This window comes from Paroedura picta, chromosome 16, assembly GCF_049243985.1.
Source record: "Paroedura picta isolate Pp20150507F chromosome 16, Ppicta_v3.0, whole genome shotgun sequence".
In the NCBI taxonomy this organism is placed as follows: Eukaryota; Metazoa; Chordata; class Lepidosauria; order Squamata; family Gekkonidae; genus Paroedura; species Paroedura picta.
This window is the reverse complement of record NC_135384.1, coordinates 7,294,761-7,315,520: the sequence shown is the minus strand read 5'-3', so window position 1 is coordinate 7,315,520 and position 20,760 is coordinate 7,294,761. Positions and strand designations below refer to the sequence as shown.

Here is a 20,760-nt window from a genome sequence, read left to right as displayed (position 1 = left end):
TTAACTCCCACCCATTTGGGAAACCTTTCCGGGGTGTCCAGAAGCCCTAAGATTTTACGAAACCCTGGTTGAGAAAGCCTGACTTAGATATTGTGCGGAAACAGGAGTTTGTTGGCCTCGTGGTAAAGCGGGTTGGAGAATGGGGTTATGCGACTGTGGAGAGCTCCAGGCGTTCTGTGGTCAAAACCGGTTGGTCAGATTAGAAGCCCCCCACTCTTAACCATTACACTAACCTGGCTCTCTCACCAACTCTGGCAGAAAGTTTTTCTATAGCTACCACTGTGTATTTGCCATTTAAAGGTGCACCTGTTGGATTTCTTCTGATAGGTCAGTGGGCCAGAAATAAGTGCCTCAGATCTTATAGGGCTTCCTCTAGTAGCGATGTTAGGGGCAATTCTTTCTCCTACTAAAAACAGAAAGCTGTGCACCTCTTTTTCATTAATTGCTCTAATCAGGCCGCTCCTGTGATCATGTTTACGGGCCCATACTTTCTGGTTTGCACGCTGAAATTGATTCATTCTGGGCCCTAGAGATCTCCCAGGACTACAGCTGATCTCCAGACAATGGAGATCAGCTCCCCTGAGAAAATGGCTGCTTTGGGAAGTCATTTCTGCCTAGGGTTGCCAACTCCCACTTGGGAAATCCCAAGAGATTTAATGGAGGTAGTGGTATATAATACCATAAAATCTACCCTCAAAAGTTGTAATTTTCTCCAGGGGAGCTGACCTATTTCAACTGGAGATCATATGTTGTTCCAAGAGGTCTCCAGCCCTCCTTCCCCCCAAAAAAATTCATCCTGAATTTGGCAGCCCTAAAGTTTTGAATTAAGGATCAGCCACTAAATTCTGTGCAACCTCGGAGGGCTTCCTTTGCTTCTCAAGCGCAAGGAGAGCCTGCAGCACAACGTAGTCGGCAGCCCTATGAAGGGAGCAGAGGAAGGGGAAACTCAGTTTGTGGATGAACCATTAAGAGCAAAGCCTGCACATGTCAGCCATACAAATATCTTAGGCAGTCCGCTGTGCAACTAAAAACTGGGCGTCCTGGTTTAGGCATTCAAGGTGAACTGCACATGGTTTCTTTTTAAGGCCACGCATGAAGAAATACCTGTGCGGGACTCTCTTTTTGGGTACGACACTGTTTCACAGAGTAACTCCTGCACAGGAATTTCTCCTGTAAAACAGCCTTTACTAGCTAAGTGATACTAATACATTTTGATAGCAAGGAAAGGAAGGATTTCCTTTCCCCTCCCATTAAGCAGTGGTTTTACTTTTCTTCACCTGTCATCTCCACATTGGGCAAAAGGGGGCAGTGCAACCTCAGAATTGATTCTTTGTCTCCAACCCTTCCAGTTTATACTGGTAGTTTAAACTAGCATCATCCACAGGTGGACACGGCATCCCATCAGTTGGGAAGGCTGCACTGTAAACAAACTGGAGTCTTGAATGTCTAGGAAGCACGGGAGGGTGTCTGTGATCGGCGCCTTCCTAGCACAGCGGCTCTGGACCAGGCATCTGGAGTAAGCACCGCATGTAGGCAAATGCTTCTTCAGTCGTCACCCTGGGGTAGTGGCTGTTTCATAACAGGCGGCTTTAGCTCGAGGCGTTTCTCTACAGTGGTGAACTCCCAGACGGCTGAAGTTCAGAGAGCCGGGTTAATCCAAACCCTTGGTTATTTGCATTTCCTCCTTCACCATTGCCTGCCTGGGTACCCATCTGGTGTTTCAGCCAGGAAATACATCTTGGAGTGTTCCTTGCGATAATGAGGCCTGCAGTTAGTTGAAGCAGAAGTAGGTTTGGCCTGCATCTAGGTTAAGCTGCGTATCCTCTGGAGCAAAAAGTAAATCAAGGGGAGTCCCGCCCCCCCGCCCTTTCAAATACAACCTGTTTGAACACGGCTTTTCTTTAAAAGAGGGTAGGGAGAAGATTTCTAAAAGGGCTGTTGAAAGTATCTAAGCAGATCACAGCTTTGGAAATACAACATTGCCTCTTTGGCAAAGGCATTTCCCATGCAAAGCAAGCTCTGCCCTACTTTCCTCTGGGGTGTCAGAAAGGGGAACAGCGTGCCCTCTGCCCACCCATCCAAGCGAGCCGCTTTCGCGTTTTGGAGATTAGCATAGGGAACGTGCCACGTCCCCATCAGCTGCACTCTGAGCGCTGCCACATCCACACTCATAGCATGACAATGATGTGGATCTGAATTGCGCCTAGCAGCTATGGCTCCTTAGTTCATGGCGTGGTTTTCATTTGGCTCTCACTGGTGAGCAAAGGAAACCTTTTCCAATGCTTTACAAGAGGAAGGAGACAAGGCACAGGGTCGCCCGCCCCCCAGAGCCACAGACATCCAAGTCCATCCCCCACCACACATATTCTTTCAAGAGATGTCAGTCTTCAATGGAAAGCCAAGGGGTCATCCCTTTCTCTGTCTCTCCAAGACACTCCTTACTGGTTGAGAGGATCAGGTGGTCTTGGATCTAGCTCCTCCGCACTCAATCCACTAGAGATTACAGCCTCTAGAATGGCCAGCCCCACCCCCCTCCCCATTATAACTCATAGGGTTCTCATTACTGTTCCAGAGAACTCAGGAATCCTACTTCCCAGGGCATAATAGTTATTCTGGTCTCATTCGTGCGGAGCGGAGCATATCCGAAAAAGCAATTAACAAAGTGTTTAAAAAGCAGGGAGACATGAATTTTGCCAGGCAGTGACTGCCAATGGCAACCATCACGGGTGGGGGTTTGGAGGGGAATTAATGAATCATTCTCTTCCCCCTTCTCCGCCACAAAGACCCCCAAGGCCAGATGGTACCGTTTCCCGACTCATACAGGGGCAATAAAAATAATTGCTCATCTTTCCACTTTCCACAACTAAACCATGGCAGAAGCTGCAGCTGGGCAGGGAGGGAGGAAAGGGGGTGGCATTGTGTTTTCAGTGAGGGAAGATTCTAAGCGCTCTCTTCTTATTTCCTCCTTTAAAAAAGTACATCCACTTTTCCTGCATACTGGTTAGGGTAGCATAAATTGCACACCCATCCTTAGTTTTAACCGCACAACAACCCTGTGAAGTAGGACTGATTGAGAGAGTGTGACTGCTTCAAGGTCACCTAGTAATGCTTCAAGGCCGAGCAGGGAACTGAACCCAGGTCTCTCAGAACCCAATCCATTTCACCATTACACCTCTGAACATGTACTCTAACATATAACTCTAAGCTATTACAGTCTCTCTTTTAAAGCTAAAGAAGAGGGGTTGGTTTTTAAACCCCACTTTTCACTACCCGAAGGAATCTCAAAGTGGCTTAGAATCACCTTCCCTTCTTCTCCCCACAACAGACACCCTGTGAAGTAGCTGAGGCTCTCTGACAGGACTGCTCTGTGATATGAGCCCTGTCAAGACCGTGACTAGTTCAAGGTCACCCAGCTGGCTGCATGTGGAGGAAAAGTGGGGAACCAAACTTGGCTCATCACATTAGAAGCCACAACCTTAACCACTACACCAAGCTGGTAAAATTTCCAAGAACAATAACACAGCCTTAGGCTTGGTATCTCTCTGTTTGTTTTAATTGCCAAGGGCTTCAGGCCTGAGGTGGACAGACCTACTGTACAGTGGACTGACGGAAGTTTATCTCTGTCTCCATTGGTACGTGCACACAAACTGGTGAATGTGGGCCTATGTAAAAGTCATCTCGACATGTGAACGTTTGTGTATGATGGAGAAATCATAGTTGTCTGTAGTCAAAGTCTTGATCCTGCAAGGTATTTTTAATGCTCCTGTTAATGTAGGGGAGGGGCATATTACAGGAGGGGACTCTCAAGAACATCCAGTTAAGAGTTCTTGGCAGTAAATTTTAGGAAGGACAAACGGCAGGCCTTTGTCAAACAGCCCAGCACTCCCCCAAGTACTGGTGATGGCCAATATTCTCACTATGGCCTTGTGAAAAGACAGACAAATGTGATAGAGCTTCTGTATGTTGGTGGAAAGTGCCGTAGAGTCCTAATGCCACTCCGCAGGGGTTGGAAGGCAAGTGATGGGCAGAAGTGGTTTTCCATTGTGGGCCTCAGCAGAGCAACCCTGGACTTACTTCCTTGGTGGTCCCTCATTCATATTCAAACCAGGACTGACCCTGTTCAGCTTCTAATATCTGACAAGAGTAGGTTACCTTGGGCCATCCAGGATAGGGTGGGGCCTCCAAACACCAAGGCAGTACACTTCAGAATAACACGTCTTTTTCAAACTTTTGATTGTGGAGGAGCCCCTGATTTTTCAGGTGTCAGGGAGCCCCAGAACCAGTCTGGAAGTGATATCAGCTGGCCACGCCTTCCTGCCACTCCCTTTCCCAGGTGCAGTCACCACGTGAGAACACCACCCCCAGGTCCATGGAAGCGGCCAGTTCCCGCTTTCATGGCAATGCCAGGAATAGTTTGCGGCCAAGTCCATTAAGGCAAGGTACAGGGGAGCCCTGGTTGGAAATCCCTGCTATAGACAAACAGGAGAAGGCCTTCCTGACCTGTGAGTGGTCAACAGAAACAGAATTTAAGTCTAAATGAATGATGGCCTGATCTAGCCAGGCGATTTTGAGCCCTAAGGGCTGGGAGGTGTTTTGCCAGGAACCTGGAAACGTTTAGATAATATATGTGCCCCTCCGTATCAATGTTCATTTCTCTTAGTGGTGTTGTTCCTAGTGGGGGGGAAAAAACGCACAGCCTATTTTAGCAGTAGATATTTATCACAGGAGGTATGTGTTTAACCGGTGGTTATGCATGCTTTCATAGAAGTGCACTAATCTGCTCACCCTGCAGCATCAGACGGTCTTGTGGGTTGGTTCTTTCTGGCTCAGTGGCTGAGCATTCGCTTTGCATAAAGAAGTCCTCTGATTCAATCCCAGGCATCTCCAGCTAAAAAAGGATCAGGCAGCAGCTGATATGGAAGACGCTGGAGGGCTGCTGCTACTCAGAGTAGACAACCCTGACCTTGAAGGACTTAAGGCCTGACTTATTATTAGGCAGCTGTTTTGGGTTCGCGTGAAATGCACAGAGGACATTTGACCGCCAGCATGGAGACCGGAGAGAAACAGTTTAAGGCAGGGGTAGTCAAACTGCGGCCCTCCAGATGTCCATGGACTACAATTCCCAGGAGCCCCTGCCAGCGAATGCTTTGACTACCGAATACAGCGAATACTTTGACTACCCCTGGTTTAAGGAGAGTTTGAGGGATGCTTTTCATCTTCTATATGCCGGCGTCCAACAGGCGTCGCAGGTTTGGAAACAACGTGAAAAACCTACATGATCTGTTTTGCAGAGGCAGCTGTAGGATGTAGGATAAGCGGGCTACAATCCCTGTTTTGAACTACCACCAACTTTCCATCTAAGGAAACCCAGGGTTCTTCCCCACCATCCCTGCTGCATTTAACCTCTAAATCCTACCCTGCTCTCCTCAGTGAGTCTGATGTAACATTTCCTCTGCAAAGGAATATTCATGGGGGAAGGAACGCCTATTAAAAAAAAAACACAGTTATGTGAGAATGAAGAAAATCCACAGGGAATTTCTGGGAAAGATCGGTGAGCAAATGTGAGCAGAAATCTAGTTTCCTGCTCATGAATTTTTCCTGCAATTCACTCGAAATTTGATTTACGGTGTAAAAGACTCTATTCTCTCGCAGCCTTCTATTAATGGATATTACCCACAATATTCGTGTGGCTTTTTCATCCTGATGAAATGCTTCCAATGTGCCGCTGCCCCCCTCCCCCCATGTTTTTCGGTGGGGGGAAACTTACATTGGAATAAGCTTCTGAGGGCCCAGGAGTCTGGGTTTCCTACATGCGTGTCCACTCCACCCTCCCTCCTTCCCTGCCACCCACCTACCCACCCACATAGAGAACCCAGGAAGCCCCCCTTCCCCTCCCCGGCTCTCTCCTTTTAGCCCCCACCTCCTTCCTGGAAGTGAGAACCGATCTCTCTCATTAAAGGCAGCTGGAACTCTGGTGCTGGACACTTTCGTTCTTTTGCATCTATTTTTTCTCCCTTTCTTCCCTGTTCCCTTGTTCCCTGCCAGCAAAAGTCGAACGTCATGAATAGAGAAGGGGTTTCTTTGTTCCTCTGAGCTGTTCTGCTTTCCTGCTGCTGCTGCTGCTGCTGGAAGGGCTCGGCCAAAACACTCCCCCACTCCTTGCCACTGCCGAAACTTCCCGACCCCAATTCTGTGAATGGGGCAGCAGAGGGAGGAGTTGGGGGCGGGGGTGAGGGGAACCCAGGCAGGTAGGAGGCCCAGAAGGAGCCATTCCCTCCACTGCAGAGGGGGCTGCATCCAGGGCAAGGCAAGGATTCCTGTTTAGATAGCTCCCTCCCAGCCCTGAAACAGGGAAGGGCTCTCACCACCCAGAGACCTATGGCTCAGCAAGTGGCTGGATAGAGGGCCAGGTTGCCAACCTCCATGTGGGGCCCAAGTTAGAACAGATCACCAGGTGACAGCGATCAGTTCCCCTAGAGAAAATGGCCACTTTGGTGGAGGATGGACTTCATGGCAGGAGTGGCCAAACTGTGGCTCTTCAGATGTCTATGGACTACACTTCCCATAAGCCCCTGCCAGAATGTGCTGGCAGCAGCTCATGGGAACTGTACTCTATGGATATCTGGGGTGCCACAGTTTGGCCACCCCTGCTTTATGGCATGTCACCCTGCTGAGGTCTCTCCCTTTCCCAAATCCCACATTTCCCAGCCTGCACCCCCAAATCCCCAGGTCTTTCCCAACCCAGAGTTGTTAACCCTAGTGGCAGGATTGGGCAGAGGGAGGCCTGGTCCTCCAGAGCAGCTGAGATGAGGATTTCAGGATGTTTTATTTTTATATCATACTTTTATTTGTTTTTATTTATATCCTACTTTTCTTCCTTCCTCTGTTTCATCCTCACCACTACAAACCTGAGATGTTGTGGCAGCCCACAGAGTCATTAGGCAGGCTTCCACGGCTGAGCGAGGGATTCAGTTATGGTCCCAGCCGGTTCTAGTCTGACACTGTATCCACTGTTCCAGGCCCACTCCTTGAGGGAGCTGGGGAAGTAAGTTGTGAATTGGACAGAGCCATGGGGTAGGGCCATGGATGTTAAACAACTCCCCCTGGATTGTCCTGCACTCCATCCTTACCAAGTTTCCCAGCTGGTGCGTCCAAATTTCAGAACCAAAATATGCAGCTGTTCCAAATTGGGGGGGGGGGGGGCTTTCTGCGACCAATATTTAAAGCCAGAAGGAGCAAATTATTTCCCTCTCTGCCCCAGAGATACATGCACACAGCCATCCCCCACCCTCAAGAGATGAAGACATCCTTTCCTGTGATGAGTCTTCGTCTGACAAGTTACCAGTCTGCAGTGGGATGCGCATCCTGCAGCAGGCACTTGCCCCCTTTTCAAGTATTGTTCAGAAGCCAAAAGCCAGAGCGGGCTGCCCTTCTCTCCGTTGCAAGATGTGAACATCGGGGCTTTGTGCACCTCCAGAATACAGGGCCCTGCTCAGGTGAAGAGATTAGAATGAATCCCTCAGCCTGTTCTTGAGCAGGAACCGGCTTTGGAGGAACAAATTGCAGCTTGAGACCAAAAAATAAGAAAGCGAATAGGGCCCTTTCCCCGCTGATCTATTAATCACAAGGAATTACTTACAAGTTAAGATGCTTCCTCAGGAGGATGACGAGGCGACAGGAGCTATCAGCAACTTTGGGGAGGGGACGGGTGGAATTGTGAGCTGCCTCACAGAGGAGGAGGAAGAGAAACTGGCCCATGCAAAAGCCAAGGCAGACCACGAGATGCACTCAATTCCAGCTGGCCTTAGGACATTCTTCTAAGGGCTCTCCAGAACCTGCGCATCATGACAAACAGCGGAGGCGATTCGAGTGGGTGCAATGAACGTGACCTTCAAAGGAGATGCTGCCCTTGGCAAGGACGGTTCCATGCCACGTTCACCTTAACTGGAGCCAGGAAGCAATGCTTCCCGCCCCAAGTCCGAAAAGTCGGTGATGCCGAGCCATGGTCCTCCCCCCAGAACGCGTGCCATAGTTCAGATGCCTAAATCAAAAATGGCACAGGACTTTCCGCATGGCACGGCCTGCCCTTCTCTCCTGCTCTCTGCTCAAATGTGGCCCGCTAGTCTTCATCACACAGCCGAATCTTGTAAGGAGGGGGAGGGAGTGGTGCTTGTTGACTCTCTCTTCCTCTCCCGCTTTAGGTTTCCATTAAGCAGTTGGTGAAGAGACTGGGACAAATGTCACAGAAATGGTCTATGGAAGGGGGGCCCAAACTACAGCTTTCCAGGTTTTTTGGTCACCAGGGCTCATGGCAATTGTAGTCAATGGACATTGGGAGAGCCACAGTTTGACCTCCTCTGGTCTATGGGAGCAGTCTAGGGAAGGTCATGTCGATGGTTTTGAGAGAGACACATTTCTCTGACGGAAGCCTTTTGTATATTATGAGCTTTCACTGGACTGCTCTGTCATGGTCCATCCTTGGAACAGGGTGGGCTGTAGACATCCCCCTAAAGCCCCGCCTACCTCATGAACGTACCGTATACTAAACTGAACCATCACTCCACGCAAGTCAGTATTGTCTACTCAGACTCCTCTTCTCAAGCAGAGGCCTTTCACATTGCCTACTAGCACCTGGTCCATTTAAGTTGAGCTGCCTGGGATTGAACCTGGGACCTTCCCCATGCCAAGCAGGTGCACTACCACTGGGCCCCGGCCGCTCCCCCGTTGATGGCGGAAGGATCAAACTCCAAACGGGATTCCTTTGATCCAGCGTGGGCTTCCCTGCCCTTATGGAATGCGGCTCAAGCCCTCTTCCTAGAACGCCCCATGGCGGCTGGCTCCAGGCCCTGCAGCGCCCTCTGTCTCTTCTCTAGGTGTACTACCACGGGTTCTTCTCCCTCCGGCCCCATTGTCCGCCTGGCCCAAGCCTCCAGCCGGTGCCTGACAGGGGGCTCGCCTTGTGAGTTTTTCCGGTCTTGGGTGACAGGAGAGTGTATGCTCGGTTTCACACAGCCTGTTTTGAAATAACCTCTTTGTCCGCGCCCAGCATGCCAGGGCAGGCGGTAGCCAGGGCTGCGTACGGTTCCCCCCCCTTTCTCCCGCTACAACCCGGCTAGTGGTTTTTGAGGGGCATTTCCAGGGGCATATATTTTAATTATTTAACCTATGCAAATGCCCGAAGGCTCTCACCCCCCCTCCCACCTTTCTCTGATGTGCTCTCGGAAGCTTGGAGGGGGGGGGAGTGGATTTTGCAGCCCAGACGGTCAAACTTCACCTTCTCTCTGCAGTGATCCCCCCCTTTTTTTCGCACCGCGACGGTGGGGGGGGATCTCCCCTTGCACGGGGCAAGGCTCGCCCCTTCTCTCCCTTCCCCCTCCCCGTCCTCTTCCAACGCCCCCGATCGCCCTCTCGCCCCCAGCCCGCACCCACATGCCAACGAGGCCGGGAGGCGAGGCGAGGCGGTCCCCCAGCGGCCAGGACTGCAGCAGCGCCGCGTTTCTCCGGCTCCCGCTTCCCTTCCCACCCTGCCGCTGCCGCTGCCGCTGGTGGGGCCGATGTGGTTATTGGTGCTGAATGCTAATGACCCGCTCGGGTGTGCGCGCGCGCGCGTGTGTGTGCGCGCGTGTCTCTGTCCCTTGCGCGCGAGGGGGAAAGAACAGGCGACGTGGTCTTGTCTGCGTTAGAGGAATAAAAATATAGCAGCCCTCTCCCTCCCCTCCCCGTCCCCGTCCCCGCTCGCACCGCCGCGTGTTTTCGGAAAGGTGACCCGGGAAAGGGGGGCGCGGGGGGCGGGCGGCGGAGCCAAGAAATAAATAACTGCCCTGGCGAGGAGTGCTGCGGCGATTGCGGGGCTCCCGGGCTCGCCCAGAGACTTTGCCTTTCCCCCCTCTCCGCTGCTGCTGCTGCTGCTGCTGCAGGCGATCATCCGCCCGCTCCGGCGCCGGGCTCGGCTTTAACTTTGGGATGCAACATGTGTAACGCGGAAGGCTGCAACAACCTTGAACGGAGACAGACGCGGCGGGGGGAGAGGCGGCGGCGGGGGGGCCCCGAGCGGTGAATAAAGACCGGACGGGCACCGGGCGGGGAGGGAGGGAAGGGGGGGGGGAGGAAGATGCCGCCTCTCCCGCGGCTGGCTGGATCGAGCGTTTCCGTGGCTCCCCGCAGGAGAAGAGATTTTTAAGAAATAAGAATACCTTTCCCCCCCCCCCCTTCTTCTTCTTCCTCGCAACCACCACACACACCCCTTCTCCCCCCCCCCCCCAAAAAAAAGAAGCCAAGGAGGAAAAAAAATTCTCTCTTTCCAGACGCGGAGAAAAATTTTGCTGCCCTTCAGAGCCTGGGTTATTCTTTCCTCGGGAGTTGTCATGAATAGGTAAGACCCGGTCCTCTTTTTTGAAAGCAGCCCGCCCCCACCCCCGAGCCGTCCGGGTTTTGTGGCGCGGGAGATCAGGCGGGGATCGGGGGCTGGAATAAGGGAGGGGGCTTCTTCTCACCCCCCCCCCTCCTGAGCCTGGCTTTTAAGAAAACAGAAAGGGGGGGGCGACTCCTAGGGAAAGCGGCGCTCTTGCCCCTCCACCCATGGATGACACCCAAGATGCCGCGTCCAGGCATGGCTGACCCGGGGAGGGGGGGATTTGTACACTGTTGCCCCGCGTCTTTCTTGCGCCGGGGGGCGGGGAGGGGAAGCCTACACCGGAGTTGAGATTTCCAAGGGGGCTGGGTTTGCAGGGGGAAGAATGGGGGAGCCCCCCCCGCTCCCCGGTTCTCTTTCCCGTCGCTGTGTGTGTGTGTGTGTGTGCGTGCGTACACTCACGCGTGATTTGTTTGTGGCATTGATCCTCCAAGACCGCAGGAGTGTGAGATGCAAAAAGGTGATTTCTTTCTTCCGCCCCCCCCCCCACTCCCAACCCGGCTTGTTATTGTGCGGAATTAATTTGCAACTGCAAAAGAATCCCAGCGAGGGGGGGGGCGGTGGGGGGGGGGCGCCCGGGCTGGGGGGCAGCGTCTGGCTCCTTGCGATCCCCGGCGAAGGAGCCCGGACAGCCGGGCTCCACATCAGTCTTGGCGAAACCCGGCTGAAGGGCACCTCCGCCTCCCCGAGGAGAGACCGCCGCCGCCGAAGCCCCCTCGCTGCGGCTTTCTGTGGGCAGCGGCGGCGGCGGCGGCGCAGGGGCAGCGGCTGGAGGCTCGGCTGGCCCGCGGGAAATGTGGCGGGCCGGGCTGGGTGAGAGCGGGCCCGGGCCGGGAGGGGGGTGGCGGTGGCCGGATCGGGAGCGTGGAGGGCCGGCGGGGAGGGGGAGGCGCTTGGGGGCCCGCTGGGGGGGGGAGGCGGGGGCCACCGGTCAGGAGGGAGGCGCAGTGGTTGCCACGGGGTCCTGGCGCTCTGCGCGGGGGTGGGTGGCGCCTGGAGGCGGGGAGCCCCCTGCTTTTCCCCGGGGAGGGGGCGTGCGGGGCTGCGCCGGTCCCCGCCCGGGCCTCTCGATGCCCGCCGTGCCGTGCCGTGCCGTGCCGTGCCATGCCATGCGCCCTCGGAAAGGCGCGCTCGCTGGCGGCGCACGGGGAGGCGCAGGCCCGTCGGGTCCCCCCCCCCCTGCAAGCCAAGGGCTCCGCTTCCCAGCGGACCGAAGCCGAGGCGGGCTGGCCGAGGTGAGAAGCCCGGCGTCGAAGGCCGGCCTCCGGCGTCCGCTGGAGGGGCCACGCCTCTCGGTAGGCAGGCAGGGCGCCCAAGATGGCAGGGGACGAGAGGGCGCGGAAGCCTCCCCAGGGACCGCGCCGGGCGCCCGCTGCCCCTTCCCTGGCCCGCACCCCTGGTGGACAGGGAGGAGGTCTGGGAGGTACTGCTGGAGGGAAAGCAAAATCCCTGCCGCCTCCCCACCACCAGGACAAGGGCGGGAGGGAGGAATCCAGCACATGTCTATGGGGCACGGAGACAAGCCAGGAACCGAGCCTCTCTGAGCCCCAGTTTCAACTCTCCCCACCTTCCCAGGCCATCTTGTACCCCCCTTCACACCCCCACATTTCCTTCTCCCATTACCCCCCCCCCTTTTAGTTTGGGTCTATTGTCTGTGCCTAGATCGGGACTTAGGTTTTTCGGGGGGGGGGGGCTTAGGTTACATGCTCCCAGATGATTTGGGGGAAAGCTTGCTCCTTATCAGATGGAGAGGAGTCCCGAAGACCTGGCTCCTCTTTCCTTTGCAGATTCTCGTATATTTTGCCCACCTCCCGCATGCTCTCTCCTATGCAAAACTCTCTTGCTCATATGTACAGCTTGATGCCTGGCCCTGGAAATAGCCATCCATCTCTTTTGTGACAGAAATAGCCATGCCATATCTGAGGGTTTTTTTAAAATAGAAAAATTGGCAGGGAAGAGAAAAGATGGATGTGGAGGGGAGAAATGGAAGTGAGAGAGGAAGAAAAATGCAAAGATAGGGTTAGGTGGGTGGCTAAGAAGGACTGTGTCACTAGGGGGTGCTGTTTCCTGGAGGCGCTATGCTCAAGGGAGTCTGGCAGGTTCTGCTGTGGTGGAGACATTGGCCATGTTGGCTGGGGTGAATTTGTTAGAATTCCCTGCTTCCTGCTCTCAGATGTGCCACCTACTGTCTTCTAGGATACCTTTTTTAATTGGTTAACTATTTGCACACAATCTGTGGAACTCACTGTTGCAGGATTTTTCAAGCTGGCAAAAAAAATGGTTTGTGCATGTTAAAGAACACAGGATCAGGTTGACAGCAGCCATTAAGGTTGGGCGAGAGGCCGAGATGGGCAGAGTGAGAGGGCGAAGAAAAATTCCCTTCCCAACTAAGCACAGTGGCTTCCCCTTGGGAGCCCTGTTTTCAGAGCGGAGAGAGTGGTGTGAATCCCGAAGGAGGCACAGGCTTTTGCTACACCACCCGTGAGCCGCTTCCCTTCTCATCCCTTCTTCATCCCTACCTCCTTTAATGGGTCGGGTGCTTTGGTGTGGCCCACAGGTAGCTGGCAAATCTAAGGGAGGGGGAAATGCCTGTCTCCTCTGTGAAACCCCAGGCTCAGTCAGAACCTGCCAATTCGAAATCTATATGCTTAACCCTGTTCTTCAGGGTGTGAAACGGGACCAGTGCAGCAGGCCACGTGGCTGCGAGGGCTGCAGCGATATTCCTCCTTTGAGGAGGCTTGTTACTAAAACCAAAAGAAAGAAGGAAACCCTGAATGTTGATGTCCCAGAGTCAGGATGCTGAGTTAAGATGGTTCATTGATGTGGCCCAGTCTGATTGTGCACATGACCTTTGAAAGAGAAATAGAGAGAGAGCCCCTGTCTTTGCCTAAAAATATCCAATGTCTAAACTCCAAATTGCTGGGTGTATGGCTTCTGATAATGCATTTCTTTCCTATCACTTGTGGTCTTCTTAAGCACGGGAACTGTGGAATTTAACATCTTAAGCAGGTGTGTCCTTGAAAGAGCTCTGTAGGTATCAGTTGCCGCTTCTCCCTTCTGCCTGTACGTACCGCCAGTGATCCCCTTTGCTTCTTAGAGTGCATCAGAGGCTGTCTCATCTTGCTGATCGCGGTGTCAGCGCAAGTGTGCCAGGGGTGATATATCCACCCTGGCTCCTGTGTCTGTGGCTTTGTGGGTGTGCAGCTGGTGGGTTGTCTCCCCTCTGTGTGCATCTGTGGCTGTCTCTGCCCTCTGACTGTCTCACCGATAGTCTTTTCTCGAGCTGTGTATGTTGCTCAATTGACTCTTCTTGTGCGGTTGTCAATGGCCATCTCCCACCACGTATCTCAAAGCAGAGTGACCCATTGCCGGCTTTGTTCAGCTAACAGGGGTCAGTGGTGGACCTCGAAGGGGTCGGTTCAAGCCCCGGCTCAGCCATGAGACACAAATGTTCCCAGCCTCAGTTCCCCATCTGTTACACGGCAGTGATAACCATCAACCTCTGGAGGCTGTTATGAAGACGGAGGAGACGAGGATGGCTGGAGTACATCTCTGCCTGATTGGCATGCTGGAGGCATTATTAGTGTTTGTGTCGAGGCAATTGTGTCTCCCACTTGAGAGAGGGACCGCATGCTTGGCTGCTGGCTGGCTGTCCGTCCTTGCAGCCGAGCAGCTGTTAGAATAGCTCTCTCTGGTCTGTCGCCTGTATTTTCTTCCCTTCAGGAAGGGGGGTTGGCTGGTGGAGGCACCTCCTAGCAGACGGGTTAGATGGTTTCGGTTTCGGCGGGGTCAGTCGGGGAGGCTGAGGCGCACGGGCAGATTGTGCGGCGCAGACTGTGTGCCAACCGTGCAACAAGTGTGCTTGGTACCTGGCTGGCGCTAAAGACATGTGAAATAGGAGTTACCAGCTCCAGTGTAACTTGCATGGAAATGTGCACCCAACCCGCCAGCCAAGAGATGACGCCATCCAGAATGCAGGCAGCTGAGAGCAAGGTGAAATATAGGTGCCTGAATGACAGGTGACAACACCCATTTATACTCCCCCTCCCGCCAAATATACCAAAAGACGGTGGTGACATATTCACCCAACGAACCTGCCAATTCTTAAAACGCCTCTCAGGCTGTATCTGCTGCAGCACTTGGGAAAGACTAAATATTTCTCTACCCGCTTTTCTGCTAAGCTGTTTTGTTGTTAAATGAGGTTTTGTTTCCAAATGAGGTAGCCACCTGCAAGGTCTGGTTAAGGTACATTGAACGGTGACCATAAACCCTGGCTGCTGGGCAGGTTCACAGGACAGCATGGAGGACGTCCACAAATGGACAGCACAAAAACGGGGCATTTTGCACACAGTGTGTGTGTGTGTAATTCTCAATTGACAGTGGGGAATATGTACAACTGTATTGCCCAGAGAGGTCTGGTCGTTATGCAGATTAGCTTCCTGGAAAACCTTTACACTTTAATGGTCAATAAGTTAAACACATGTTCCTCCCCCTCCCCCCCCCGAAAAAAAATGTCACTGGGAAATGATGTATTCTGACTGGACAGAGTATGCAGTTTCCTGTTCATACAATCTATATTGACTACATTCTCTGGTGGACGTACACAATGCGTTTATGCACAATTTCCATTCAGTGCTTTAGCCTGTGCTTGTTTAATACACAAGAAGAAGAGTTGGTGTTTATACCCCACTTTTCTGTACTGGAAGGAGTCACAAGGCGGTTTACAATTGCCTTCCCTTTCCTCTCCCCGCAACAGACACCCCATGAGTCAGGTGAGGCTGAGAGAGCTCTGGCAGAACTGCTCTGTGTGAACAGCTCTAACCGGACTGCGACTCGCCCAAGGTCTCCCAGTTGGCTGCATGTGGAGGCACGTGGACTCAAGCCCGTCTCTCCAGATTAAAAGCCCCCACTCTCAACCACCATACCAAGCTGGCTGCATGTATGCACACTCAGCAGCCATGTTTCCCAGTGCTGGGCATACACCCAGGCACACCTCACATAGTCCATGCTTCTGTAGATTCGGCAAGATTGTGGTTGTCACACTGGATCATCTGACTGTACCCTACCCACTACAGCTTTCACACCAGCCTGGCCTGCACTGAAGATTTCCCCAGCATCTCAGCAGCCTTCTAGCCCGCATGGCTCAATACCATTGCATTGCATGCAGCAGCCAGCATGCCTGATTCTGTGCCGCATCGTTCACACGTGCCATAATGAATACCGTTTAGCTCCACAACTTCACACTGCGGTTGCGCTTCTATCTTGTTCGTGCCGCGGGGGCCAGGAGTTAACACCGTTGCAACCCATCCCTTGTGGAGAGATTCTCCGGCTGCTGATCTTCACCTTGCCCGCACACCCTGTTGTATCAGAACGCTCCTGTGGAAGTCTCTCACAGGCATGCATGCACACAAGCAGGAGATGACTCCAGTGGTGGCTGGGCCTTTTCCATACTGCGCACCGTAGCTGTCTTCTGTCTCCCACACACACTCCTAATTCTGAATTTAGTGATGTGATTTAATACTGCCAGGCTACTGATAGACACCGAAAGAGACGCTTGTCTTGTACAGCAGGGGTAGTCAACCTGTGGTCCTCCAGATGTCCATGGACAACAATTCCCATGAGCCCCTGCTAGCATTTGCTACCCCTGCTGTGCAGAACACCAGGTTTCCCACCCTTCTTCGCATATCCTCCAGGATGATGCTTAGTAATACCCTACAGGCCTTTTCTGGCTGTTCCTACCCCGCTTCTCACCCTCGGCCCCTTCTCCGTACGCACTGCCCATGTGCTCTTTCGCGGCCCCTCTCATTTATCTGGTGCCGCCATCTGCCCCCACCTGTTTCTCCCTGCAAATTCAGCGGGTTCCGGGCCTGTTGCCGAGCTCCCCGGCTCCCTTCCCCAGGTGCTTCGGTTACTAGAGTGAGCCACTAATGGGCCCTTAGGAGAAAGGTTCTCCTGGCCACGGGCAAGAGCAGAGAGCGCGGGGGCTTCAGGAACCGCCGGGCACAGCTGCGCTCCAGCGAAAGTGGACTTTTGTCCGGCTTCCAGGAAACGGGGGCAGCGCAACGTGAGGCTGAGGGCTTGGCAGAGCACTGCCTGAAATCTGCACACCAAAACAGCTGGGGAAGGGGCCTTGCCAACTGCCAAGGAAAATGAAAGAGACGCTTGCAGCAGCTGCTTGGGCAGGGATTCTTCGCCTGGTGCTGAGAGGCAAATGCCATCAATTCCGATTGGAATAGCTGGAGGGGGCAGGCCTGGGTTGCCAGCCGGCAGGGGCTTCATTGCGGGTTGGCTCTGCAACCTCTTTTCGGTGCCAGGGAACAGTCCAGGACAAGCACATGCAGAGTGCTTCCCCTGCTAAGCATTAGGTCGCCCACGTCTGGTCCGCTCCGGAAGGGGTCAGAGGGGGGGGGTCTAACGTTCCCGTCAGGCAGGTTCAGCCACTGACCTGGCTCATGTCCGAAATGGAGCGATTTCTTAAAAAAAAAAAGTGGTGGATCTCCAGCCGTCTGTGCAGCTGCAGCCTGAACTGGATCGCGACAGGCCGGCTGGGATTCTAGAAAAGAAATGCACTCTGCACCTGCTCTTTGTACATTCCAGGGCAAAACCTGAAACTGTGGAGGAGAGGTGTGGTGGTGTGGGTCTTGGGAGGGAGGGGGAGGACAGCAGCAGAAGCAGGGGTGAGCCCAAAACGGAGACGGTGTACTTGTGGCTAATTCAAATGATGAGGTATCCGCAGACTGTGATCCTGTGCGTGCAGTTCTGAGTGTGTGTGCGTGTGTGTGGTTTCCAAATTAATTACAGGCAGAGAAGAGCCAGAGAGCGTCATTTGATGGGATTAAGGGGTTTGTGGGAGGCGTGAAATTGACGCACGAAACCCTGGACCCCTCGTCTCCCCTCTGGCCTTGGGAACCTGGCGATTGGTTCCCACCGGCTAATAGCTCTCCCCTCTTAATTCCTTTCCCTCCCCACCTCTTCCGTGCCCCCTTCCCTCCCTCCCTCCCCCAAACCTCCTTGATCCAGGGGGATTTCGCCCCTGCAGGCGGCTGGCAGGTGGAAATGAAACCTGCCGACTTTGATTAAACCTCTCCGAGGCCCCTGTCTGCTTGGTGCGGTGCGTCTGCAAAAGGAAACAGAGCCTGACGCTCCCTGCCTCGCTTCTGCTCACCCCGAAATTAGCATGTCACACGAGTCCCTTCCTCAGCCCCATCCCTTGCGAAGAGGAGGAGGGAGCGGGGACCCCAAAGCCATCTAGCCTGCTACCAGCACTTACTTCACAACAAGGGAAGACGTCTGTGTGGCAGATGATGCCCAAGGGAGTTTGACAGGGCGCCCAAGTGGCGCACGCTGCAATCGTTCCTGGTGTTCCAAGATGCTTTGTTCTGCAAGGGCCTCGGCCTCTGAGAGCGGGGCAGGCATGACATGGGGCCTGGCAGTTAGGCTTAAAGGGCAGTCAACATGTCCCTTAGCCCTACCCCCTTCCCAAAGCAGAGCATCTTTCAAATCCCGTTTTCTAGCCCCACTGTCCGCGACACCAGCGCTTGTGGCGCAACCCGGAGCTATGCTCTGACTGGGGCCTGTTTGACTTTACAGGCCTCCCCTCACCCCTTCGAGCCTACTTGTCTTCCCCGGTTCTGATGCCGCCTTTCCAATATCCAGCCTTTCCCCACAGTGCAACAAAAGGCATTTCAGCAAGGGGAGAGGAATCTCCGCCACCAGCTGCAATTTAGCTTCTGGCCTGAACAACCAAAGAAGACGAAGTTGGGGGAATCCTGCTTGCCAAAACAAGAACTTTTAAAGGTCTTGACTGCAGCCCCTCTCTCATCCGCATCGTGGCCGGTGCATCCGCTCCATTTCCCCAGTGCTCTGGCAGCGTTTCTGCCGCTCGGCTTCTGAGCTGACGGAAAGCATTGTGGTTCCACCAGGCAAGTGCCTGTGATGTTGAGCTGCTCCTCAGCACCGAGCAAATCTCGCTGCGTCCACCGCCCTGACTCCATCCCCGGGGCCACAGGCACTTCAAACCAGGGACACGGGAAAGGCCGCCCTGGCCCCACCCCGGAAGGTACAGATGGGCCACCGTTTGCCCCTGTGTGTGGCATCCACCCAGCAATGTCAAACACCCGGGGGCCATGTTAGTTTCTGTGTTCCTCCAGCTGAGACGCGCGCGCAGGAAATAAAAGCGAGAAAAAGGACAAAAACGCAGCACGACTCAGGGGGCCCCGAGGGGAGAGAAAGAAAAGGCAGGAAAATCAATAACTCCAGCAGGAACCCAAGAGAGGAGGGAGAAGGAAGAAGAAGGGGAAGCTCACTGAGAGGGGGGGAAGGGGAGGGGGGCCCTGAGAGGAAGAGGGGACCGGAAGGGACAGGAGGATGGGAGAATTCAAGCCAAAGGCCAAGGCAAGGCCCCATCTGCTGTTGTTGCAATGAAGGTGTGTATGTGTGTGTGTGTGTTGGGGGAAATGCAGGAATTCAGCTGGATTTGTAATACGAGAGGCTACGTACAGACGATCTACAAGATGTGAGCCAAGCTGATACTTGTATGCAATGTTAAATCTTTCAGGTGCCCCCAAGATTCTCACTCATCACTGGGGGAGGGAGGCGGCACCCTGCGTGTTATGGCAAAAATGTTTATTTAATGGTCTGTGCATTTTCTGTGAGCCGCTTTGCATACCGTTGAGGTTGCTCCATACAACAATTGCCTGTCAATAATTTTTATAGGGGTGTGAGTTGTGTGTGTGTGGGGGGGTGATTCTGTAAGGGTCACCCCGCGGGGTGATACCAGGAGATCTGCAACCGGTTTCCCCGTGAGCTTGGCTAAGAACGAGTGGCCTCAGAGGAACGCGAACGATTCAGGGAGGGGCCCTACAACGGTCCAGGAGGGAGGTGCTGCCCTTGCAGAGCGTTCCTGACCAGGAGATCCGTGTGCAAGAGTACCCCGACTATATCTGTACTCAGCATGTTTATTCAGGGAAACTCGCTGCTGATTACTGGGAGTGCCTCTTTTTAAAAACATTTGCAAAAGAGTGTTGTAGCCTGACGTGGGTCCACATCACCCCTGTGGAAAAGCAGGTGACCCTTCTTCCCATTTTACAGGTGGAGCGATTGAGGTTGGCAGAGAGCGACGTTTCCTAGCTGGGTCAGCTCTTGACCCCAGGCCTGCCTTCGCTCAGCCTGTCGCCCTGGGCCCCCGTGTGTCCCTCCACCCGTGCCGTTTCCCCTCTTTCGGCCTGTTACGGGCCCCATCTTGGCCGTTCCTTGCTGGCACTGGGGTGAGAGGAGCAAGAAGGGGAGGGCGGGGGGCTCTGCTTGCACAAGGCCTGATGAGCCGGGCAGAACGTCGGCTTCTGATTGCACTCCCAGGAATAGAAACACTTCGGTGATTGCGGAAATTACTGTCTCCTCGGCGAAGAGGCACAGGGGAGATGGTCTTAACCTCCTCTCTTCCAGCCGGGATCACGCTCCGAGGCCCATCTACCTGGGGGGTCAGGCCTCAGCCTCGGGTGCCCAGGATCGGCAGTGGGAGGGGAAGAGGTGGGGTGCAGGGTTCCATCTCCTTTGATGAAGCTGGAGTCCTTGCGGAGAAGCGCATCGTTGTGTGGGGTCAAAGCAGGCAAGCAACACGCACATGTTCACAAAGGGCCATCTTCTTGTACGCCTGCAAAGCGTCCGTCTTTGAGCTCGGGTCCATGGTGTGTTTTCACATCTCGATTTCTGAACTGTTTTATATTTCTGGACTATCGACGAGCCTGACTTCAAGCAGGGGCCAGAGGCGATTCCTGTGGGGAAAGCGAGAGCCCACGTTGACAGAAGCTAATATGAGGCCCCCCCACCCCACTCCCGCTTTGTATCGATTTCTATCCCGCCTTCCCAGCACACAGGCCTCCGAGGCATGCAGCTGCAACAAATAGTTAAAAACAACCCAACCTGATAAAACAGAGCAGAACATAAACGGCAGAAACAGAAGTGTGTTTGGTGACCACCCAATCGGTAAAGCGCAGGAGCTAACAGTAGCCCAAGGCCTCAGGAAATAAATCAGATTTTTCACTGGCGCTTCAACGGAGGGAGCCTGGTGAATCTTCCTGGGCCCAGGAGCCACTTTGCGGAAGGCCAACCTCAGCACAAGGGCAGACCTGGCCTGGAACAGAACGAGCCATGCAGCTAGAACCGAGAGTAGCGCATGTTGTGCCCAAGACTTAGCAGTGCCTGTCACAGGATTGCCCTGCATATTTGTGCCAAATTTTACTAGGGCGCTGTTTGATGCACATGGCGGAGCGCACTTGAGACCCATCAGGAAGACATGTGCTGTATGGGTTGGAGCCAACCACCTTTTCCATACAGCCTCAGGGCCCTCT

General features: G+C 53.9%; 1 protein-coding gene and 1 long non-coding RNA gene across 4 annotated transcripts in view; one reads left to right on the top strand and one right to left on the bottom strand.

Moving 5' to 3' along the window:
- The first annotated feature begins 9,760 nt into the window (after nucleotides 1-9,760).
- The window catches only part of GRIN2D (glutamate ionotropic receptor NMDA type subunit 2D), a 51,836-nt gene continuing 40,836 nt past the window's right edge, over nucleotides 9,761-20,760 (top strand). The window contains exons 1-2 of one of the 3 annotated variants that reach the window (XM_077313714.1): nucleotides 9,761-10,053; nucleotides 10,305-10,372. The gene's annotated coding sequence lies outside the window, so the exon portion shown is untranslated. Of the gene's footprint in view, nucleotides 10,054-10,304; nucleotides 10,373-10,812; nucleotides 10,872-11,079; nucleotides 11,225-20,760 lie in introns of those variants that run through there. The other 2 variants (XM_077313716.1, XM_077313715.1) reach the window with 2 other exon arrangements.
- Nucleotides 18,950-20,760, bottom strand: part of LOC143825595 (uncharacterized) — a 74,257-nt gene continuing 72,446 nt past the window's right edge. Inside the window, exon 3 of the long non-coding RNA XR_013226966.1 lies at nucleotides 18,950-20,184. This is a non-coding gene — a long non-coding RNA (uncharacterized LOC143825595). The remainder of the gene's footprint in view (nucleotides 20,185-20,760) is intronic.